General features: G+C 46.4%; 1 protein-coding gene across 2 annotated transcripts in view; it reads right to left on the reverse strand.

Moving 5' to 3' along the window:
• The window catches only part of LOC100648821, a 138,028-nt gene that overhangs the window by 71,434 nt on the left and 40,928 nt on the right, over nt 1–25,666 (reverse strand). For both annotated transcript variants that reach the window (XM_003395661.4, XM_048405754.1), the window contains exon 2: nt 18,135–18,190. The gene's annotated coding sequence lies outside the window, so the exon portion shown is untranslated. The remainder of the gene's footprint in view (nt 1–18,134; nt 18,191–25,666) is intronic.

Below are 25,666 nucleotides of genomic sequence, written 5' to 3' on the forward strand. Positions count from 1 at the left end.
GCTTTCTCTCGGCGCAAACGTTTCAAAGAGACCAAGACGGTACGTATTGTCCAATAGGTCGCAGGAAGAATAACACGAGACACCAATTACGGCCGATTTAAAAAGGCTAGAACGCAACACGTTCGCACGAACGACATACAGAAAGCAGCGGAAGCTTGGTGAACAGGACGATTCGCGTTTCCACGGCCTTCGATTAGCGCGCGAGACAATGGGAACAAAACTTTCCTCGCTTTCAACGACGACAGTCAAGCACCGCTTGCCCGTTTTGTTTCACCGTTGTGACGCGAGCATTATCTAACTGGCTGCCACGGCGTGCGCCGCTGAAAATCCTCCTCTTTCTCTTCGCCTCTGTTCGCGTGTGCCTAAGTAACCCACTAAGCTACAACAACCGCGAGGAACGAGGACAATGGATCCACGAGAGTTGCGAACATCACGGATACAGACTCCGCTCGTGGAATCGCGCGTGCATCCAACTGCATTACGGAGAAAGCTCGCCCTCTCTGGCCTCGCCTCTTCTTCCTCCTCACTGCGAGCCCGCCAGACCGATCGTTCTTTCGTCTCTAGCTTGTTCTCTGTCTCGTTCTTCCTTCTCCGAACGAACGTTGCTGTTCCACGGAGAATCGCCGATCGTCTCAGGCATCGGCTCGCTATCTAAATACTTCGTCGAGTGCGCTTGGAAGAGCAATTTTTAGTTTTCGGTCGAAACATTTGCATTTCGATTTGGCGAGTTTTCGGCTCGTGTTTTGTTTTACATTCGAAATCAGTTTGCGAAAAAATACGCCGATTTCAATTAGAAATCGACGTTGTTTGGACGGTTGGCGAACGTGAAATTTCACCGATGTTAAATAACGCCGCGAGGAAACAGGTCCTTGATTGGCAAGAATGGAGAGTCCTTTCCGAGCGTCGATATTCACCTTTCCCCTTTCTCGAAGCGGGGAATCGAACAAGACAGAAATATGTCGTGTAAATGGCAAGCACGGCTCGTGTAAACAGTGCCACGAGGAAGGCGATATAGGAGATCGACCAGTCGCTGTTTAACCCTGTAGATCAGGAAGTCGTTTTCTATCTGGCTATCTACGAGGTCTGCGTGAAAGGGAATATCGAGAGTGAACGCAGATTGGGGTCGAAGGGAGAGTAACGGCCGTGCACGAGTAAAAACATTAATTGCGCGCGCGTCTACTTCGTCTGATCCTCGTCCTCCTCTCCCATCCGAACATCGTGTTTCAAGCCAAGGTATCGAGCGAAAATATCTTTTATCGAGATAGAGAAACGTAGAAAAAACGAAATGAAGGATTTTTCTATTATTCTATTCATAGTATTTTTATACATAAATGTAAACGAATTAAATATAAAATTTGTGTGGTAAATTACGTGGCAGACTAAAGAATACAAAAGGTGGCGTACTTTACGTCCAATAGAAATTGCAAAGCTCGCGCTGATAAGAATATATCGATGAAAAAGAGCCATTGTGCAGTGTGCAGCTGAGAAGGCGAGAAAACGAGCGTGACTAATGGCGTGAGAATTCGAGAAAAGAAAACAGACAGAATGTGTGACGAAGCGAGACGGCGACACCAACACCCTATTAGGCCGTAACAGAAATTCCAGGGAATCACGATGCGGCCCGTTTCGTTGCCTCTTCTCGTCGTGTTGCCAGCGGACGCGTAACCTTCGCGGATTACGTTTCATGTAAATGGCATTACACGAGATCAGTCAGTCGCGGCGAGCGCGATTCAATGCAAACGTTCGGGTTATTCGACTGCAGATGCTCGATCGAGAGATCGCACTGCATTCGTCCTGACGACGAGCTTGTCAACCTTACACCCTGTGCTTGGCTTCTCCCTGGCAAACATATAGACACGCGAGACAATTGCTGTCTGAGGCGATCAGTGCACGATCTTTCCTTCCCTTCCTTTCTTCTTTTCTCTCGCAATTCGTAGCACTGCTTCGCTGGAAAACCAAGCGAAATGAAGGAAACGACGAAACATTCGAACCTGACATGGCACTAAAGCGACTCTAAACGTCACGTTACACGGTTCCCTAAGAAACACGTCGTTCGAGCCTCTAATGAGAGAAAATTAGAGACCCAACGTCGCGGAGAATGATATTTATGCAGGCATAGTCGCAGCCCGCGTGGACCGACCGGCACTGCACAGGCTGTAATTTCTTTGTCGCTGGCGTAATAAAGTTTTCCTCGCTCCGTTGTCTCCCCCAGGTGTATTGTTTTTTTTTCCTCTTCTCTGCCCCTACGCTCGGCCTATCGCAATTATTACCGAGCACGGCGCAGACCACTATCTCGCTCGTTGCTTGGTTAAAGCCCTCGCGCAATTTGAATGTCTATGGCAGCGTGAAAATCACGTACGATAAAGAGCCTGCCGGGACAATAATTATCCGCGGGGGGCTTCTTTATTCTAGCCTGGACTATGTTTTTTTATTTTTTATTTTTCCTTTCTTTTATCTAATCTCTACTTGGTCTGCGAAGCCTCGACGATGTACGCGTGGAAACACGGGGGAATCGACCGCGAGCCTTTCGTGAGATAGACGGTTGCTTTACTTAATTCACTATGCGGAATGATTTCAAAAGATAGTTATTTTAGAATAGAAGTAGGTACTTTATTCTATTATTAGAGCCTCGTTAACTGTTATCGTAGGTCCGTGTTAATTAAACGCGGACTGAATTGCTCCACTGTGGAATTATTTAATCATCAAAGATAGATACATAAAAGAATTCTAGAAATAGGGAAAGAATAAATTCGATCGAGTCGTTCGAGCCAAACATCTTATCGCGTGGAATTCTTTTTATCGATTTTTATTTTACTTTATCAACTCGACAAACTTTAATTGTTCGTGTAAAATATCGATAGGCCAGGTACACGATTTTACCCGCCGCCAATATTCGATGGAATTTAATACGGTCCCACGATCCTGTCCCAAACAGCACACGTCCCACAGTCTAAAATATTCTATTCTAAATAATCGTAAAACGTTTTACATGACATCGACGATTCATGTCGATTATCCCCGAGTTTGCATAGGAAAGCGTGACGTTCGTCTTACGATCGCCGGATAGACGGAGCATGCGAATCGGACGCCCCATGGAAAGTAGGAATTCTCGCGACGGACGTGCGTAAATTTAACCGTGTCGTCAACTTGGTCGATTCCGGAGAATCGTAGAGAGGAGCGAGAGGATCGCTTCTAGGATATCTCGTTTCGCGGAAGTGCGTGCAACCAACGACACCTTCGTCACATCGGGCCCCCTGCTGTCGACGATCGTCGCGATCCACCGAGATGGTGGCTCGCAAATTTCCACCAAGCCTTCGTCAGGCTATTAGCAACCGCTCAGAACGTGAATCAGGCAACGCGTGTCCCCCTCGGAGAAGCTGGTAAACTTAAACGCGACGACGACAGTGTCGTGTACCACGGCCAGAAACACTTTCCAGCTGAGTTAACGTTCCTGCCGTGAAGAAATCACGCGACCAGTCTGTGCGAGTGTGCCATGGTGTGATTATGCTAGGTTCTATACACATACTTTCGTCATCTTCTTTGTCTTCGAGCTTTCCATTGTTTTCCTATATCGAATTCAAAGTGTGTTCGATCGAACTTACCGTGTAAAAAGCTGCAATAACGGAAAAGTCGCGAATTCGGGGCAGTTTTCTAGAGAAAACTTTCCAACTTGAAAACTTGACAATCTTGGATAGCGCCAGTATCGATCGATCGAATCCCAAGTGGAAAAGTTTCGAGTAAAAACGATTAAACAGGCAAAAATTGAAACGCCGAATACTTGGTGTTTTTTCAAAGGAAAAGGGCACCGATCGAGACAGCGTAGAGCGAATTTTTCACTGGCATCGACTGGCTTTGACCCAGTTCAGGCTTATCCGTGGAGACCAGTCAACCCGGCAGTCGATATTAGTCCGTGGATAGGTATGTGCACTATGCGCGTTACGCGCAGGAACGAGGCTGTTGTAACAGTATACGTTACGTCGTCTTGCCTTATGTGGAGCACTCTTACTACGCGACTTCAGTTTCTAGGGGACATGAAAGTCTGGCGGACGCAACGTATGACTGTGCACTCTCTCGCGATGTTATTGCACGACTTCGTCTCGGTTCCTCCGTCATCTCCACTCATTTCGCAATTGGCCACGCGTTTCTCTCGATCTATAGATCGTTTACGTTCGATTCGTTGTAGCGACGACGTGGATGGAAACCGCAACCTTGCGAAATTTCAAACGTTGTCAACCTTGCGATTACCAGAATCCTAGGTGCATCGTTCTGCCGAGAGATGCGACAGAGAATCTGGCGTTAGGATGGACAGTTTCGCGGCTTTGCCTTCTACAAAGATGATGATTAAAAAATGGAAAGAACATAGAGAAGATGATGGAGCGTTCACGCGTTCGCTGTTGCGCCCTAAAATTATTCAGCTGCGAGTCAAATTGGATCGCAGAAGGAAGTCTGTAATTCCTATTACGATCAGCGATAGGAAGAGCGAGGGAGGAGCGAAAAAATGGCGCGTGAGCCGCGTGAAATCGTTGTAGTGGCAAGAAACGGATGTTAATTCGACGATTTACCACTTAACGCGAGCCGGACTTGGCGTGCACCGTGGTCGGCCTTCGCCGCGGCTCGCTCGCCTCTCTGATTTCACGGCGCGTAATTTAATTAGTTAGAAAGATAGCGTTCGTTCCGGGAACGTAGAGCTCAGGTAGGGCGGCAATTAGTTCATTTTTTTCTTCTGTTTTTCCTATCGCGGGCCCGCCGTGGCGCCGTTGGCGTGAAGATCCTGCAGATAAAATGGCCGCCGATTCTTCGGGACCAAGGGCGAATCCTCGTCCATTCGTTTGCGACCGCATATTACTTTTTTTCTCCGTTCTTCGCTTACCACGAAGGAATTCCGAGTAGCGTGGTAATTAAATCAATTCGAATAATAAACTAAGGGTTGTTTGACAATCAAAGTGGAGGAGTTTCCATGATCGCGATATATTCCATTGTTCGCCGTTTCTCTAATTAATTGGCGGAATGTAAGCGAGATTTAATCTGACTCGACGTTAATCAGCGTAAAAAGTTAGTAGAAGGAGTAGTGCCAATATACGTAAGCGGCGTTCTAATCGAACGCAATAAGGAGCCATCAATTTCTTTTTTCTGCAGCGTGTTAGTCGTGAACTATATATAACGAGCTGAATCTCAATCTTGCACTTTCGTGACGAACTGGTCGTTGTATCACAATTCGATCGATTGCTATCTCTACGATAAAAGATATATAAGGAGCGAGGAAAGATAAACCGATAAAAGATATTCTATCCATCGAACGAAGCACAAACAAGGTCTCGTGATCGAAGAAAGCTGAAAAGAAGCGTATTACGGAGCAGATACGAGATAAAGTGTACAGAGGACGCGTCTTGTTTGCGTGTTCCGTTAGTCGCGGGTAATGAGTCTGCGGACTAACAATAATTAACAGAGCCAATCAAACGGTCATTAGACAGAATAAATAGGGGATGTAATTACGAGCGATACTGCGTGACGCCGCGCCACGCAGACGTAATCGTGCGTGTGGCTAATAAGCCGAGTTTATATAGTGGCAACGGTCTATAGGCGTCTATGGTGCCATTAGGGATATAGGACAAGCAGGAAAATCTCCGTGTTTCGTCTCGTATCGCGTTTACAATGAAATTTTCTATAGTTGTCGAATTTCAAACGATTCTGTAATACGTAATACGTTTATATTGAATCAAATTCCAATGAAATATTTAAGAAGATCAACTCTGGTCGATCAATTTCTTCCTAGAGTTTTTAGAATTTCTAAAGTAAAATCTATCAAACATCCTACGACTCCAAACAACCTAAATTAAGAACCCACAGAAGAAAAAACAACGATGAAGCCGATTCTGTTAAAAAGAAAACGTGGAAGAGGCAACGATCCCCGTAGCTATACCCGTGCAGACACAAGCTATGAACCTGCGCGCCTCGAGTCGCCGGAGAACCTTTTAAGGTGCCGAAGGGCAGCACCTTGGCCGTTTCGCTGCGTCGCGTCGGCCAGAGGCTCGCGATAAGAGGGAAGATTCTTCGTGGGTCGGTGGCGTAACAATGCCGGTAGGAACGTCGGCCGCCCTAATGGAAGGGACTCTGTTTCCTGCCGGGGCTACGGATCGCGCATACTAAAAACTTCATCCGCGACTACCGTTACCATCCGCGCGCTTCGTCCGTGATTTTCCTCGCGATGCGTCGCGATCTTGAGCACGCCAATTTTGTCATACTTGCGGCCGGAATTTCCTCGATCCGACGTCGTCTCCTCCCGATGCCATTCTTTTACCCGCAGGTTCAACAAGGTTATGGCAAAACTGTACGTTACGTGCTTGGACAGCTAGGTAGCGAGTGGACCGTGAAAAGGTTTAGGATTTTTGCGGCTACGTTGTTCCTTCCCTGCGAGCGTTGATTGAATTTTGATCGCGCGATTAATAATCCGCTTGACTTCCGCGTGCGGGTCTGCCGAGCTCGAGACCGTCGGGGAATGTTGGCTCTAGAGGACGGGACAGATGGGAGACGAGGGCAATGACAATTGTAAGTACATTGATTGCACGTTGGTGCAATCAATGATTGAGACTAATCCGTGCTCGGAGATGAGTTGGGTGCTTTCATTGATCCAAGAATTTTTGGTAACGGTTCTTCAAACTTCGAGATTCCATCTTTTTTATTTACAATTCGATTGTCCAATCGTTTCGTTTATGGGATTAGTGGTGAAAAGCAGCGGCATCGTGTTCGATTAACTCGGATGAATTCGAGATTCCAACGATGATTCTCAGGCTCGCCTAGGAATAATCATTCGTTAGCGAGATAAAATTTGACGCGCACAAGTCTCCGCATTCCCACGTAACACCAGAGACGATCCGAACGAATGACCATTTAATGGCCAATAATGGCCTACCAGCATCGAGGATCCTCGACTCGCTCGAATCCTCTGCATCGCCCCACGAATTCGTCCTTCGACCATCTTCTCGCCCGTGTAACTTCTCCAAGCCCAATTTCGATCGAAATCGAGTTACTTTCGCAGGTACTTAGCGACTTTATATCACCGGGGACTCGTCGAAGTTTCGACGTAAATTGCGTAGAAAAGTTGAACGGCGCGCCGTGATGCGCGAACAAAACGAAGAAAAACGAAGATAAAAAGGAAAGGAGCGAAAGAAGAAGATAAAGTACGGTCGAAAAGGTGTGGAGGAGGTCGAGAGAGTTTCACGCTACGTACCACATACGAGTAAAGTTCGCGGCGAGGAAGACGCACCTCGGTTCTTCGACGATTTCTTGTTTCCGATGCTCGCAACGCCGTTCTTCTTCGATGAAAGAAGATACCCTGTCCCTTACGATGAGATGAATTTTTTGCAGCGAAGTCGCGAGGCAAAGTTTCGAGATTTCAACGAACCTCTTACTCCGGACGAGATTCTTTCGCGCGTCAAATTACCTGCAATTGATCTATCTACCCGTTCGTCACCTTTTCAAAGCTTCTGGTATTTTTCACGGATTGTTTGTCAGAGACCAGAAAACGACCGATGAAAGAAGATACAGACGTATCGCGCGAGATTCCTGTGCTTTCACGCGACTGCGTGGCCAAGCCGCGAAAAGTGCATCTGCGTGCAGCGTGTACGCGGCCGTTCGAGCTGCTCATTGACATTTAACTTTCGAAATTGAACAGAGAACGGCGAGATGCGGCCTGAGACTGCAGCGAAATACCAGCGGCTAGATAGAGCTAACATTTAAATGCCATTGCTGCCCGGCGCAAGACGCATGGCTGCGCCGAGATGCGCCTGAAAGGGCTTCGTTCCGCCTCTTTTCTGTCCCTGTACCTCTCCTCTTTCTGTGCGATCCACTGAATCGGGAACACTGCGTTAAACAAGCCGTGGTCTTTCACGCTTTTCGCATTACTATCGAGAAAACTACCGTTCGTATAAGAATTTACAGGAAAGTTACAAAATCGCATTTTCCGCGCGATTCTATTTTCTTATTGATCGACGTACAAATATTGCGAAATCAGATTTTACGAGCTTCCGATAACTCGTGAGCGAATAAGAGTACGGGACTGGGAAGATTTATAGTTTCCGTGGAAATTTCCGATGGAAATTTTAAAGCGAAAATATTTATTCCGATATGAGAATGGTTCGTGCTATTTCGAATGATTTTTGTGGAAAATTCGAAACACTGTCTGGCACGGAGATAAAAAGCGAGGAAGCCAATACTGCATGGCTGAGTGGAGTGAAGTGTAGTCGATTTCCGATATCGGTTATTATGTAAATAAGGCAAGTTTTAGCGTGTAAGGCGAAGAACGCGCTTTCTAAGGTTCGCGTGATCGTGCAAACGATCGTCGAGCAGGAAGCGAGAACGGGTACGGCCAAAAAAGGCGAGAATCTTCGCCGATCGCTCGTTCGGATCTGTTTTGAAATCAAGGCAATTACTCTAGTTTCGTTTTTAAAACATATATCACTTTCTCGATACCGCTGACGCGTGTAATTCCAGAATAATTATTATCTAGCACTCTGATCGAGCACACCGATTATTAACTATGTGGCTGTCTACTTTTAGATAAGTAAATTGCTCCTTACAAAAACTGCAAGTAGCACGATTTATATTTAAATCTCATTAGTCGTCGTAAAACGTTTCGAGTGAATTAAGCAAGATAGAAAGTGTCTGAAACTCTCATTTAACTAAGTTAAATGCTTATACCTGTGTACGCGATTACTGCCGAGCAAAAATATCTATATCGCCGATAGGGTGTAGAATTTGTTGCGGCACTTTGCAACAATGTAAATATATCGCCGATGCGAAGTGCCTAATGAGCCATCAATATCCCAACGGTCCTTTCGCCGAATGTTCGAGAAGAAGGCGTGCGTGGTAACGGTCGCGGATGCCTAACAAACGCGTGGATAGTGGAGCGTGGATACTGAGGAGCGACAAAAAGAAAAGAGTCGAATCCGATCGACGCGAGACTGACTAGCGAAACCGAGGGCGATACGCGACGCGATCAAAAGAAGACACTTGTTAATAAATATATCGTTGACCTAAACACCGAGTGATTATTTAACGCACTATACCCAATATCGCCTCAAATTTCCCAAACAGAGTTATACTTGAACTCGTACAATTTTGCGCCAAACACGAAAAAGCAAGATCGATGGAAAAGTCGAGGGTGAATGGAGTGCGATCGAAAAGTTCTTCGCTGGATCCCGACTCCTTAATCCGTCGACACGTAATGGGACATAATACGAAATTAGCCGGTCACTATGTACAGTTACGCATTACGCTAACAACACTTACTTCCGATTATAGAGGCGAACAGCCCCATTGTTCGAGGAAGCCTAGGCAGTGTACACTTTAGTGGTACCAGGTCGGCTCTCTCTCCTCGCGATTCTTTCTTCGGCCTATTCCCGTACACGCCGACCATTTATCTATCTATTCAGTCGGTCCCGTGTATAATGCGCGATAGATTCCGTGTAATCCGGCCGGCACAATGCCTCCGAAAGCCACTTCCCGTTGCGGAATCTGACACCACGATCTTTTCCGATTTGCATTCGTGTCAGGCGCCTCTTTTCTTTCGGTCGCTGTAACGCCGCTTTTACAGGGTCCGTGATGCAGCTGGATTTCTGACTGAAACATCAATTCCCAGAGTTTGACGATTTCTATGCGTCGATTTTGTATCGTGTTGCGCATTCGCTTTCTACCTGGCTATGTATCAATTTTGCATTGTTTCGCGCAACGATCTTACGTCGAGCTGCGCACCGATTTTGTACGGTGAGGAAATTCTGCGTCGTGTCCAGCGTTAAATTTTAACGTGGTCTTTCAGAATAAAGGAGGGAAAAATTCGAGAGAAATATTTCAGAAAGCTTGGAGATGCGTTTGGAAAGAAAATGGTCTGTTTGAAAAATCGTGAGAATGCGAAACTTTCAGAGTGTTGGAATCGTTGATCGATCGTATCGTAGAAATTTCTGGAATGCAAAAGGTTAACATTCGCAATTAACATTGTTTCACGCCTCGTACGCCACGTGGAACGTATTTACGTCGGTTCTTTCGCGCCGTCGACGAGGAAGCGAATCGCGCTGCCGAGACTGAATTAAATATTTGTATTTACAGGAGGTGCATTGCGTCGTGTTGACGTCAATCTTATCGTGCGGATCGAAAGTTACGGCAGAGCCACGAGAGCGGATCTAATATATGTAATAGCGCGAGGAATCGTGACAGCGGCCGCGATTATAATATAATCGTGATTGAAGGTATACAGTTGTCAATCAATGTTCGCGATACCTATGCTAGCAAGTATTCTTGAAATTCAATGTAACAGTACGACTGCACGTATCGCGCGCCCCAATAACGATCTATTATCGTGAAATCGCGCGTCTTTTGGCTAAAAAGGAATTTTAAATGCCAACCGGACAACTTCTTCCATGTCTGACACGTATTTATCTTCCTCTTTCGCCGATACCTTTTATTGGCGAGACAAACGGAAAGATACGGATACTTGAAACGACAAGAGCCTGCCGAGAGAATTACGAACGATCTTTCGATGGACGAAACTTTTATTCGTCGTGTCTTATCTATTTCTTGTAAGAACAATTGCTAAGATTCCTTGTAAACTCGAGCCAAGTTTCAAGTTACTCGATTCGAGTCTCCGCGCGAGAAAGAGCAGCATCGACGACAGCTCTTCTTGCTCAAAAATCGTTCTGCACCGACGATAAGGCAAGAGACAAAATGCACTCTGCGTAGAGTCGACCTGTGGAAGGTCGATGCGGCTCGGCGCGGCTCGCAGCGTACGTCTGCATTTCCGCGTTCACGCTGCCAAGCGTCGCCGGGTCACAGGTCGAATATTCGATAGGCGAACGCCGGCTTAACGGTACACCACGTTCCTTGCCCAGGCTTTTGACAATTCGCCTCTCGCGACTAATCGCATACCGTGCGAACGGAAGTCCTGCGACTACGTACAGGCCCTGACGAACCGATCCTTCGATCATGGGAATCGATTGAACCGAGCTTCTGTACGTCTTACGGCAATAGGAAAATTGCCCTTCGTGTTGCGCGAATGAATTTTGCACTTCGAAAGCGTTTCTCTAAAATGTACACGGACCGGCGTATTCAATTCCTCGATAACGAAATACCGGATCGTTTGAATTTCGTAAGATCGAATTTCGATGAGTTTACGATGAATCGGCTAGCCGCGATACTAATTACAAAGGAACAGCGGACTAGAAGAATCGAATTTATCATCGCTGATGAATATGGCGAAGTAGTTACTTCGACACAATTCAAGCCATTCGAGTGCCTTTTAAATCTACCGACATTAACGTCAACTCGAAGCAGGTTAAATGATGAGCTGTCTGGTCGATTCGTAATCGCTACGTTCGAGAAATCTCCTAGGATCGTAACTGCATCCCGGATGGCGGTTTAATTGTTACGCAAAGTCGTTATTCCCGCGAACCGTTGGTCAACTCGATCTCCACTTGTAATCGATTCCGTTATGAATGTCCGATCGTTCGATTATCTCCTGGCGAATAATTCCTGGCCTTCTAATCCTTTTTCTTCTTCTCTTCCTCCGCTGCAGCGACTCGAAATAATTCGAATATTATCGCGACCGTTAACGAAAAGAATCGTCGAAATGCAACGATAGTTAGTTACGATCGGAAAATTATTCGAACCGTAGTAAATTCTTCTTGAAACGACGTTTTAACCGTTAGTTGATTCGCGGAGCGCAACGTTTCGGAATCCATTCGAATTACGAATGTCCCGAACGGTTGTTTAATCGTTGCATCGCGCGTTTATTCGCCTGAATTGTTCGTCGATACGTTTAACAGCGTGACTTGGAAAATTGTTCGAGTATCGTGTACAGTTACCTAGAATCCAAGATGTTCGCCCAGTGCCTCCTATATCACGATGAAATATTTCGTTATTATCGCAACGACGATTTACGCAATCGCACGGTACATAGAACCAAGTCGCGACATTTCTCAATTGCAGGGCAATTTTTCATAATCTGCGCAACGCTGTTCGAAACAGGCAGAGCGAAAGCCGATCCTTTACAAAATACCTTGGTGACTCGTTATCGTACTAATCACGCGCGCCGACCGATCGCTTATCCCTGAATTAAAACATTCCGATATCCTTTAACGGCGAATTTACCAAACTTCGATTCTGAAATTCCAATGGGACTTCCTTTTAAGAAAGATACGCGCAAGCTTCGCATGTCGGAGATACGTGGCAAAAACGTCCCTTTATGGCGTCGCCTCTTTCATCTCGCGTTCCTCGATAATCATCCTTCGTAAAATTTTCCCCCGAGTCCAGGAAGAAGGCTCGGGGCAAAGCTTGGAAGAAAGAGAAGCAACAGTCGGTCAACGTCGCCGTTTCACCGGCGCAATCGGGAATTCAAATAAATCGCTAATCGCGAGCATTTATCCTTTCGCGCCGGTGACGTACGGAGTGGCGAGTATGCGGTAAGCCGTTTTCTCTCTCGCTCCCTCTCGCATCGTGCAACGAGTCTATCTCGCTCGCTTCTCTCTTCGGAGTGCGTCTTCATCGGTTTTATACGCGGGCACCTTTGACCACTGGCGCCGTACGCAGCGAGCACGCGGCAAAAAGTGTTAGAAGAACAGTATTCATCGTGGAAGAAGCTGTTACCGTTATTTTTCGGGTCGATGTCGTGGGTAAGGCGATTAGAGGGTACGCGACGTTTCACAGCCATGTGTTTCTACACCGGCAAACTGCAACCTCGACAACGCGACTATCAGTGGGCGTTTACCATTACGTAACTACGATCATCGATTTTGAATCAACGAAGTGGCAAACGTCAACTTGCCAGTCTTTAACGATCGATTAGCTTTGGTCGATCGACGATTGTTGGTTTCTACAGTCTCGCGGGCAGCGCTACGAGTACATTTATTTTCAAGGACGCAAAGGTACAAGAAACGGTACGTTAATAGCCTCGGTTGTTAACTGTAAATCGTCAATTTTTGGTTTCTAAATTCCAGCATCAGGTTCCTAGGTTTTTTATCGTGTATTCGAGAAGACGCGTACGTAAGAATCTGATTGAAAGTAGACGCGCCCCTTTCGTGGTCAGACAGCTCGATACGACTTGTCGGACGTCAACCGCACTTGATAGCCTTGATTTTCATGAAACTACCAACGAAGATAGGCTACCGCAGTATCAAGTAATCCCGATACATTCCGATCGTTCGCCATCAACCAGAATTCCTCTTCCAGCGTAACAGTACATAAACTTTCATTCCATTCATTCTGTTAAACGCTCGAGCTACCCGCAAACAATTCCCTTCCAGCGAAAACTCAGCGAACCGTCCTTCCTATACCACTAAACCTCTCCCTCTCTGCCTCGTCCGCTTCTCAACTCGAAGACTAAAATGAAAAAACTTGAAAAACGATTTTTTTTTTTGAACGTCGAAAAAACCAAGAACTCCGGTCCATTCTTCCATTGGTCAGCAAGATGGCAGAACTCTCGAGGCGTCAGGGTCAAAAGAATCCACGCAAAAGGCTGCGCCTATGCATTCAACCACTCCTTTAAACGAGGCAGCGACGGAGGAGCAGTCAGGCCCCCGGCTATCGAGACGAGAGAGAGAGAGAGAGAGAGAGAGTATGAGAAGGTGGAGAGGGTGGGAGGAGAAAAATGAAAAAGTCACCGATGCCATGCGAGCGACGTGACCTCTCGTCGGTGACCCCGGACGAACCGGCCGACGACGACGAAGAAAGGGGGAATGCCAGACCTCAGGCTACGTTCACAGTTCGCCGAAAAAGGCATGCTACACAACCGGCACGCCGATTGTGTTGACCGGTCAACGTGCCTCCTTTGACAGTCGGCTTCTCTCTTTTCCTGGTAGCATTAATTTATGGCCGATACCGATGGAAATATTCTCCCGTACGACTTCTTCCAAGCGGAGAGGTTTATTGGTCGCGGCGTACTCAACGAACGAGAATTTAGTCGATTTGTTTGCCGCGGACGATTGATTGTGCGATAATCAGCGAAACGTTTGTTACGAATGTGTGAAGATAACGAACGTAATAGTAAGAGAGACATGGTGGAATCGTGAAATTCAATTTCTATGGGAATCAAAATGCGATAGGAATATTGCAAAAAACGAGAGTAGAAATATGCGAAAATAGAAAGGTGACAGTGACCGAGGAACGTAAAAATTCGCGAGAACCCGAGAAAATGTTAAACATTTCGTTGGTAGCAATCAATTTTTGTCAACCTGGAGCTCTGTTGCAGCGAGATATCTTGAGTCTTGTCACTCGAAATGAACGTCCATCGGACATTATGTCGAGCAATAGCGAGACGTACAAACTCACGCGGTGACGAACTCGTCGCGACCGAAAGAAAAGAGTCTCCAGAGACGACTGCCTATTTATCCATTCCTAGTACGACTCGTTAGTCTCCTTCGACTTTCTTCGCTTCCTGATTGCCTTCCTAGTCGTATCGTGTACCTGCCTCAACAGACAAATTCCGGTCGTTAAAGCTCAAGTGTCTCGCCACTTCCGCGCGGCACGCGTGAACCAACCAGAACCCTGTCTGCTTGATAGTCCAAGCTCCCAAAGGGACGAGACTACCTTCGCCACTTTCGCTCCTTGCTAAGGAGGGAAAGCTTTCGTTTCTATCTAAAGAAACTCGTTCGATACTTGTCCGTTCTCCGAACTGACGCTCTCTTGGTTGGAGAGAACATTTTTTTCATTAAATCGTTAGAAGAGAGCGATCCGCGTAAACCTTCGACCAAGACAATTATATGGGATCTGATGTATTTTGACACGACCTTCGAGATATCCTCGGTGAACCATCTTTTCCAGCTTCTACGCTTAGTATTTCGATACCTAATAATAATTCTAAATAGCAGAAAACCACTTACTTCTCTCTCTCTCTCTCTCTCTCTCTATCTATCTATCTATCTATCTATCTATCTATCTATCTATCTAACTATTTACCTATCTATCTCTGTCTATCGATAATTATCTACGCCTCCCTGTCGTTCGAACAAATTCCAGCGAAGAACCTCGGTCGCGTGGTTAGATCGGTCGAAGACTGCGTGGCCGCTTCGACCGAAGTATCGATGATACTCGATGAAGAACGGATTGACCCTTACGGTACCTCGAGGAACCGTCAATGGTTTAATTACGGCCAAGTAATTTTTCGCTATGAGCTGGCGTTCCACCCTTTGACCAAGGTCAAAGATACGGAGCCGAGAGTGGTACACGAGAGGAGGGACCGCCGGCAATCTCTGATCGGTTCGTTAACGATCCTGACACTAGGACCTGAATTAGATAAGGATATCTTTTCAAATTGTCGTAAATGGACGAGGAAGCGAAGCGGTGTCGAGGCGCGAGACCCTCTAAACGTTATCTAGCCAGGGATCGCTTGACAGTCCGTCATCGGTCCGTTTCTAGGAGGGACCATTAAAACGTGATCGACGTGGGAAGCGGCTGCAAATGGCTGACACGCGTCCACGATGAAACACGACGCCGCGTTTGAGAATTCAATTACGATTAGCTGACGAGAAATCGCGAGTGTTTCGGGCCGCTTCAGAGGGTTTGTTAAAAGCTTAGCAATCAGATGCTGCGATCAGATTCGGAAGATATTGAAGTACGATGAAGCAATCTTTGTCTACCGTTTTCTTCTCTTTACGATTTAAGCTTCTCAAGGTACGTTGAGTGGAACTAATACGAGGTAATCGTGCGATAGAATATTTGTAGTATTCAGAGAAGCAGTCCGGAAGGATAGGGCTTACGCGTCCTACTGGTCTTTCCAGGTAAGACCATATATTTCACGGCTAGTATAGGGAGCTAATATGGGATCTATGTCTCTCATTTATAATCTAAGGTTTAACGCCTCGCGTGAAACGTACGTTACACGACAAATCTGCGCGTCGTATTAAAAGACTTGTAATCCTGATTTGTTGCCGACTATTGTACTACTTCGTAACGCGTCTATATATCGTATACAAGCAATTATGCAAATTGCCCATTGTGTCGTATTTGCTAGAAATCGCATTGTGGAATTACGTTTTCATAACACAGGCGTTAAAAGGTTAATAATCTCGCAACGCGTCCCAATGTTCGTCTGCCGGAGCAAACGCGAGAAAAACGAGCTACTACCGAGCTGCGCAGCGTACCATTCCAGCAGCAGTTCCCCACGTTCCACATTCCCTCTCTAATCGACCTCCGCGAACCGACATCCGCCCATAAAACCTATCCTCTCTAATAAAAATGCTCGAATCTTGAAATTGTGCCACATAGCGGGGTAGAAGCAGGTTGGTGTTGGTAACCGCGTGACGTTACTGGTCGCGGTCTCCGCGTCTGATAGAAGAGCCGGTCGTCGTCGCCGATCCTCGCGGCGTGTCCATGGTTCGCCCGAGGGCAGCGCAACAGCCACGCTGAACCGACTGCCTGTCAGTGTACCTGCCGGCCAGACAAATTCCGGCCATTAAGCGTTCGAACGTCGTCGTGTGCTGGCTGTGAACCCGCTCTCTTCAGAGGCCCCCGTGCGGAATATAATGCTGCACCATGGATTGACCCTTGCGGTACTCCCACCAGGCCGAGCGCGCGCGCGAGAGCACCCATCACCTACACACACGGCATTCAGTCCTGGCCAACAGTCTACGTTCTACCGTGGCCTGGCCTCCGGAGACGCGCCACGACGCCTATACACTATACACGCTTCGAGAGACTCCGCGCGACCGAGTCGTACGTGCAGGGGTCATATTCTCATCGGCGATGCACGATGGCCTGGCCTGCTGCTGCTGCTGCTGCTGCTGCTGCTGCTGCCGTGTACACCGCACACTCCACCGAAACAGTTCGTCGTCGTTAGATCGTTGGTGGTTAGTTGCTTGATAGAAAAAAAAAAAAAAAAACAGGAGTAGAAGAGATGGAAAGAGAAAGAGAGAAAGAGAGAGGAAGGGGGAGACTGTTGCATCCTGATAGAAATCTGATCGCTCGTTACCTGTTCCCTCTCCCATGCACCGCGTCAGAGATATCGTGACCGTTTTTGCGCCGGGTCACGCTGGTTCAGATGCATCGGACCTCCTTCTTTCCCTTCTCCTTCTCTTTCTTCTTCTTCTTCTTCTTCTTCTGCTTCGTCCGCTGGTTCTTCCTCTTCTTTTCTCTTTGCTTCTTCGTCTTGTTCTCCTGCTCGCGTCTTTTATAAGGTCGCTGATACGCGGAACAAGTGGAGCGGACGTGATCACGGATTGACGGGCAATCGGGTGGTGTAGAGTCAAGAGGTGTAGAGGGAAATATTACTCCATGTTTTGCTGTGCGAGTTTTGATGCGCGATGGCAGATTAATCGGTTATTTTTCTTTCGTGGAATTACTTGGTATCGTGCAGGAGTCGCTTTCGTTAGCGGAAGAAGGTAAAACTGTTGTCGCTTCATCTACGACGAGTCGTTTTCGGGACTACGTTGAAAAAGATCGAAGCGACTCCTGATATTCGTCGGACTCGATGACATGAAAATTCGATGGGGCGCAATTAAGGGTCGAGACGGAAGCTCGACACCCGAGGATCGATGATTGGCGTGTAACCCAATCACGTCATTGCACCAAGCGATCTCTTTGGTACCAAGGGAAAGAAAGGCCAGAAGAGGAAGAAACGCCGATCGATTGAGTGCTTTTCACGATCCATTAACTCTGCGAGTAACAGAGCGTTCCTCTTAACGCGATAATACGTTCACGGTGTCGCGTTCTGAAACTACCGGATGTTAGCGAAACGCAAGCCGCAACTTTGGAAAGACGATACAAGATCGACAAGGAGAATGTGTCGACCGGTATACTGGCGTTAATTTTTCTTCCACTCGATAGCTTCGAATTATCCGCCCCTTCCCTCGCACGGACCTTCTATCGTTCTCTTTGATTCAAGGTTAATTCGATCGCTTAAAATTCCAAATTTTATGTAAATACCCATTAAGTGGAAGAATAAAGTATCATTAAGAAACGGAGATAAAAAAATTCGAAGCTCGCATGAAATCGTTCGAAAAACAAACTTCCTGTCGGCAGATTCTTACATAATCGAGGCCAAACAAGGAAGCCATCGATCCAGGAGACGGGAGGAAAAAAGAGCACGGATTAAAAACGCGTTAATTGAGAGCCGATGACTCGATGAAAAACGTGCTACAGATGTTTCGACTCACCGACAATGTTGGTCCTCTTTCTTTTCGTGCTCGATCCTTTCGATTTCCTATCGTTCCTGAAAAGCAAAAAAAGGGAACAGTATGAGTCGTTGATCGATAATCGCCATGAAATTAAAACGATAGAATTATAACAGAGGATACAGTCGTGCAAAAATTGGATACCATACTGGAAAAGGGCAAAAAAATCGATCCTGTCGAGCTTGTTTCAAGTTCAATGGTCTCTTGGATTTGAATAGACTCAAATTTCGGTTCAATCGGTGTCAATTAAAACTTAAGGTTTTTACGCGATTAACGGGATATCCCCAAACCATAAATCTTCGAAATGAAGATGACGCGACAGCCACTTTACAGATTTAATCTATAAATCTTAGTTTATAGTCAGTGGTATACGCAAGCTTATCCATCTCTTTCATAGCCTAGTTTCGTCCGAAGACTCTCGCTCGAAAGTATTAGATTTTATGTTACGGCGTAACAAAACGAAAGAGAAACGGTCATGAGTTAACGAGCCATTTACCCGTTACGCTTTAATTTGTGCAACTGTGCTTGCACTCTCTCTAAACGACGATCAATCGTCGGAATTAACTTTCCGCTTCGCTTAAGTCCTCGGAAGATCGTTAAACTAGCGAGAGTTAATGCGTCGTTCGCCCACCGTTCGATCGATTGTAAAATTTGAATGTCTCGTCCCTTCCGAGACCGGCTTTTAGCTTAGTTTTCCCATTAGAAACGTAATCGACGTTATACGTTGCTTGTTAGCCCCGTGCTCGTTTAAAGTCGATCGATTTCGCATTTTCCAGCGATTTTCTAGGAACTTCGATTATATTCGTACAGCGTAATTGCGCCGTTTCTATTAGTTCTAGTTTCTAGTTTATCTCTTCCTTTATAATCGTCTATTAGGATAGTTTATATCACACAGTAGCTACTCTTACTTTTAATTTTAATACTTTTAATCGCGAACTTTTAATCATCTACGATTTACATGCACATCATTCGTGTCCATTTCCAACACAAAATATCCCCACAGTTATTCCCTAGAACGTTCGAAGCAGTTTCACGGCATCTGCTGGGGAAAACTGGACTGATTCAGCCTGGAATCTGGAACGAGCCCATGCAATGCGTTATCTATTCGACGTGTTCACCTATCTGGCCCGGATTGCACGTGTGTCGTACACCCACACACGCCGCCAGGTCCGAGAACACGTCGATACGGTTCTCGGTTACCTAATCGCACCGGTGTTCCATCGTCCACGGCATTGTCTCTCTTTCTTTCCCGTCCCCTTCGCCCCACCGCCGTTCTCCACGGAGGCCCGGTCCTACGGTCGGGTTCAACGACGCGTGAACGCAAACTTTACTCGTTCCATTACATTTTCTACTTGGATAATCTGGTGCAGTTGGAGAGCTTGTTGCCGACACGCGGTGTCACGTTCCAAAAACTGGTACTATCGCTCCTATTCGCGTACACGAATTTCCACATCGAATTTAGAATATTTGGCGGATGCATCGTGGAAATTTTCCTCGATGCGTGGAACATTAGCTCGGTATATTTCTCGATCGCAGAATCGAACGAAAGCAGAAGGCGTTTCGATATTGTTCCGACAAAAGATCTAGCGAATTCGAAGAAAGTAACTAGCATCGCAACACATAGAAACTTCGCAATCACAAGTAACTATATCCGCGCAAACTGTGAATTTTAATTCCAACCATCTGAGCCAAAAATCAGCCTGCATCCTATCGCTATCGCAACCACGCGAAGAGAAACCAGAGATGTTGCAGAAGGAATGCCGCGGAGAAGCGTCGGATAGGCGAGCACGCGGGTCATTAAATTTGCTCTCGCGGTTGGGATTATCGACCGGGCTCTCGTTGCCTCGTTGCCTCGTTTCCCGTTTTATCTGTCGGCCGGATCCCGTGTTCTCCGGCGGCGACACGGTGCGAGCCGGTCGTTCGCGTTTCGCGGATCCGCCTGCTCGAGAGATCTTCGCCGATAGATACGCGCGATGGAAACGCGCGAAACGCGCGCTTAAACACCCGGACAAATTGAGGCCGGGCAGCGTGTCCGCGTTCGAATCGCACTGCACGCTCTGCCGCGTAAATATGCGACCGCGTGGGCCGTGTTCCTGCACGCGAGTGTCTACATTTTCCAACTTGGTCTACCGAATCTAGCCGTCATCTTTAAGCTTCTTACCTGTTAAGAGCATTTTTATTTGAGAATTTAGAAGGTCAGAATATTTCATTTTCTTGATCGTTGCGAAGGATACGAGTTTACTGTTTAGCTTGTAAAGATGTTGGTCTAATTATCGAACGAAAATGCTCGATATTATTTCAATCGTAGTTTCTCGAGATTGATTTGATCGAAGAACGAAAGTTTCAGAAACTGTGCATTTTCTCTTTTCGCTTTCTACGTCCTCTACGCTCCGTTCTATGTGATTCCGCGCGTGATATTTTGGAATTATTATCTTCAACGGATACTATAAAGTTAACTTAGCTAAGAATTGTGTTCTACGTTCAAGACGAAAGTACAGAGTTCACTTTTGACTGGCCGAAGGTGTCTGACCATGAAGCAAAGGCGGCAATAGTCGGAGCGAGAAAGGAACGAGCGGCAATAAACGTCGGTAGAAACGGTCGAAGATTGGCCGAGATAAAACTAATTGGCCGCGGTGAAATAACATAATAACTGGATAAATATCCATCAGGCGTCACCGAGTTACAGACCAATCAGTGATACGACGCTAAATATCCGAATATATCGATGACGTTAGAAAAACCGATTCTCTATGGAACAATTACAATTTCATTTATCTTTAAAATTCGATGCAATTAATTTAAATTATTCAATTCCACCATCGAAAGTTACTCTAGATTCCACTTCTAGATAAAAATTCTCACTTTCGGTTCAACGTATCAAATTCTACAATCACATAACTCCTTGGGAAGCTGCTTTTTCACTTTTAGACATCAGAACCATACTTTCTCCTGACTAGAAAACGAAGGAAATGATGCCAATATCTTGGCGTTCTCAGCTTAGAAAAAACAAACAAGTCCAATAAATTTCCCAAGCGAAACTGCGAGCGTGAAAGAAGATCGTGGATGGCGCGAAACGAAAAACGAGGTGCAGCTTGATATACTGGAGGGAAAGGTTAAGTCTCTCGGCGAACGATACGTTATACGTTGCATTCGTACGAAAACTAGTAGGGCAACGTAGCTCGTAGCTGCCCAGAGGGTTCTTATTATATGAGCCACGTATTCGAGTTATCCAAATGGAAGGATTAAACAACGTATCTCGAATGAAATTGGTACTACTTGCAACATTGAGCCACACAGTCCCGTCCGCTTCTTCCTTTCCCTCTCGTATTCCCTCACGGCATCTGTTTCTTTTCTCTCTGACTTGGCTGGCTGGCAGCAATAAATATGCTGATTAAGCGGCAACGTACCGCCGGTTAATTTGCAGTATATCAGTATCCAACAGTGCATTTTAATTGGTCGTGAAGCATTATTGCAACGTATAACCAATGACGCCACACATCAACCACCGTCCCTGTTGGCGCTTAGGGCGCGAATCCTACAATTCTGGAAAAATCGATCGAACCGTGTGGCCCGTTCAAATCGAACCGTCGTTCTCTGACTCTGACCGTGATTTAAAGGTAAACGCTTTAACATCGTGTAGATTCGAAGATCGTTGACCTCTCATAGAATAGAAATTTTAAGGAAATTAAAAGATTTTAAGATTTTAAGATTTCTAGATTAGGATTTGTCCCCGAATCCGGAATGGCAACCGTGTTTTCTAAATTTCTCACACTGAAAGGTAAATGATCCTAAATTTCTAGCGACAAAATCGTACAACTTTCATCCCCGTTAATTCTCTGATTTCACCGCGAACAACATAAATAGCAGACTCTCGTGCGAGGCCGCGAGCATCGATTTCACGCTGATAATTGCCGTCTCGTCCGCTAGCCGAACATCAGACGCGCGAAATATTCTTCAGCGATGCGACGAGAAACCTAAACGCTCACAATGAGCGAGATTGCGCAACTGTCGTTGCAGGTTTCATTGCAAAATCGCGAAAAGGTCTGCTCGCGACATCGATCCTGCGGCAACCTTGACGCGTCGAAGACTAGATGCAGCAGCGAGCGTGAGACCACGGCCTATTTAGCTGCATCGTTGCACTTTACCGCCAGGAGAATCGAGATCGCGATACTTTTTATCGTTTGCACGATTCGATCCGTCGTTTGTTCCCCCCTGCCCCACCTCCTTACGGAATTCCACTTGATTTGTCTTCACCAATATCGGTGCCAATCATCGAGCATCTTTTCTCATTTAGAATTATCGTCCATTCGCGCCTCCACACTCTACTTGTTCTTCCCTTGAATTCTCGGACTTGGCACGCTTTTGTTTCGCTCCTGGGAATTCTTTCGACTCAATCGGATCGTTCGCGATCGTAATCTACGTATGGCGAAGGAAGTAAACGGTGGGAATTAATTTTTCTATTAAGCGTGCAAATTAATTCGGCACCTTCGTTCAAGTTTACTCGTTTCTAACTGAAGTTCATTAACGACAGTTCATTTTTGCCTGTATCGTTTCTTGTTCCAACGAATTTATTTTCAACTTCGCCAGATCTAGATCCTTAAAGTATTTGCAAGTATTTGCTAATTGATACCGCAGGCGAATTTCAGACAATTTCAGTGGGCAATCGGCAGGATATCGAGGTAAGCGAATGATTTCTAGGACGAGGATGCGCGATGTTAGAGTGGTTCGAACTTGGCAGAAGAGCTAGAAGATACACCTAAGGGTCACTAGGGTAATCGTTCTCGAATCAGTTTCATTAGCCCCGCGTATCGGCGATGATCGTTTATCGGTAAAACTAATCTCGCGCGTTGGTGAAATTTCGCGGCAATAAGAAACCTCGGTGACCCTTTGCTCTCCGTGTCCGAAGACGATGCGGTTGTAGTTTCCACGAATCGTCCATTATACGGAGTGTCTTAGTTAAATATGCGTCTTAATCCGAGTTCGTCTCCTTTACTCAAAAAGAGTCTTGTACGGCCGATTATTTTCCTTCCAGACAAATATCCCACCATTGCCATCCGAGTGCTCCGCCACTTCCAGCGAATTCCAACAACAAAATTGACAATAATGCACAAAGACACCCGGTAGACGCGATCCGACTCGTTGCTCAACCCGTCTCGCAAGAGCATAACCTTTGCAGAGACGGACCAGCGACGCTACGGTTAGAAGGAGAAAGGCGGAGGGAAAAAGGCGAAGGGAAAACGGGCTACACGTACATAGCCAACGAACCGGCAATTATCGTCGCGCTGGATACGGGCCGGTGTTATTGCGACCGGCTGCCGGGGCCGCGTACTCTTCCTTCGATAATTCACCGCGTTCTACGGAGTTACGAGCCACTCCGCGTTTCGACTAATCGCGTCGATAACGCGCTCGCACTACTCGTCCACTATCGTCGCCAGAAATCTCGAGACGCTTCCGTTCGAATCAACCGAGTCTCCCCTAAGTACCTCTCTTGCTTTCCTTCTCTCGCTCTTTCGCGTGACCGCGAATATCTATTCGCCTTCGTGCGTGTTATCTGTTATTACCAGTCTATTTACTTAGGGGTATTAACGAACCTCCACCTAGTCGGGATATCTCACGAGCCTGCAATTGAATTATTAGACAATTGCTCGCTCGATGCTGAGAGCCATCCCCCGATCACAGAGATTCGCGTTTCGATCGTTCAGAGAAGCTAATTTTTATATCTGGTCGGTTCGAAGAAAGTTAGAGACTCGGTCGAAGAACTTGGTAAATTGTACGGCGATCGGTGTTGGGAATGCACGAGGTTAAAACCTTCGCCTATCGCTGCAACTAGTACGAAAGTCACGACTCCTCCGTGAGACTTCGGTTTTTAAAACCGACAGATAAGGCGGCCCGTTTAAAGCTTTATTCAATTAACGCGTTCTCCGCGCGAATGGCGTTCGTAATTTCACGAACGGTGGCTGCGATCGCGAGTTATGACGTCTCTCGCAGCCGCCCGTAAAGATTCTGCCGCCTTCTTCTTTATCTAGCCACGAAATCAGCCCCGCTATCCGCGTACGGCTATTCTACGCCCTGTTTACGAGTCGACCGGTCGACGTGCACGCTGATAGCTGCGTGGCAATTGCTCCTCGATCGCCGCCACCATCCCTACGGATAACAGGCAATTCGCCGACTCTATCTTAAGTGCGTCACGGCTGCTCTTAACGCTTAACGCCCACGATTCGTCCAGCTGACCTCTCTAACGAGGATGTTTCCATAACTCGCAAAATTCTGGGTTTATTGGTTTCAGGGTAAAACAGAAGGTGATTTATAGTAGGACGTATCTGTAGTTTACAAGTTTAAATTGCTTCCTCTTTATGCCGAGGAACTTGGAATTAGATAGATAACCTTGAAGTTTCGGCTTGATACGATACGAATATATTTATAGTATAATTCTTATCATTTCTACGTATCTTCTTATAGTAGTATACGTTTTTATGACGATGTAATAGTTATCTTTAGATTTCTCTGCGTATAATTTGAAAGAGACCTTGAGACAGCCGTACGACCAACGAAACTCTAAAATATCTAGCGGCAGATTCCACCATCTCTACCTACAAAATATAGCTCCTAACCGTCTATCTCCAAACCTTGCCATTTATCAACTATACGATCAGATACGGGTCCGTCGTTGAATATTCGCATCGAGATCGAAAAGGTCGATTCTTTGTAGAGGGAGGAGGCACGAATTCCAAGTGGACTAATCGCGATCTCGTGGCTGAAGAGGGCGGTTGAAATCGGAGAGGACGTTGGTTTTTCTGCTTGCTCCCTTTACCTCCATATTTTCTCGGTAAGGATAATCGTTCAGTGGAACGCGCCCGAAATAAAATTTCGCCGAAGCACGTACGAAGAAACTGGTTTCCGGCGAGCAGGCGCCCCTCTCGACGATCTTTCTCTCTTTCTCTCCCTTTCTTCCTCGTTACTTCCCCTAATAAACGAAATTAACTTTCCGCGGACGAGCGACCGAAAAAGCGGTCGCGATCGTCGGAATGCTCGTCCTCCGCGAGCGGATCTTCGCGAGTAGAATCCTTACAAGGATCGCACGCTTACGTGCGTGCCTCGACACTCGGCTGGCTCCAATGACGCCAGTTAAATAAACCGGCGAAGGACAGCTTTCATGATTGATCCTTCGTGATAAAGTTTTCTCGTATTTGTAGCTAAACACGAATGCAGGTTAATCCTTTTTACGTTACAGACGGAAAGGCAATTAACTTCCAGAACTATTCCTGGACAAATTCACAAACTTCCAAACGAGAACACCCTCTATATCTTTGTAAACGTTTCCAAGAATCTCAACGACGCTGGAAAATACGAAATAACGCAGTAATCGGGTAATGCGAATTCGTTATACGTCGTACTACTCGTTGGACGACGAACAAAGCGAACGATCGCAGCGGACTGTCGACGAATTTTCTCGGATGTCTGTTGCCATTGATCGGCGATCAGAAACGCTGAATCGGCACGCCACACGCTCGATT

This window comes from Bombus terrestris, chromosome 5 (genome assembly GCF_910591885.1).
Source record: "Bombus terrestris chromosome 5, iyBomTerr1.2, whole genome shotgun sequence".
Lineage (NCBI taxonomy): Eukaryota > Metazoa > Arthropoda > Insecta > Hymenoptera > Apidae > Bombus > Bombus terrestris.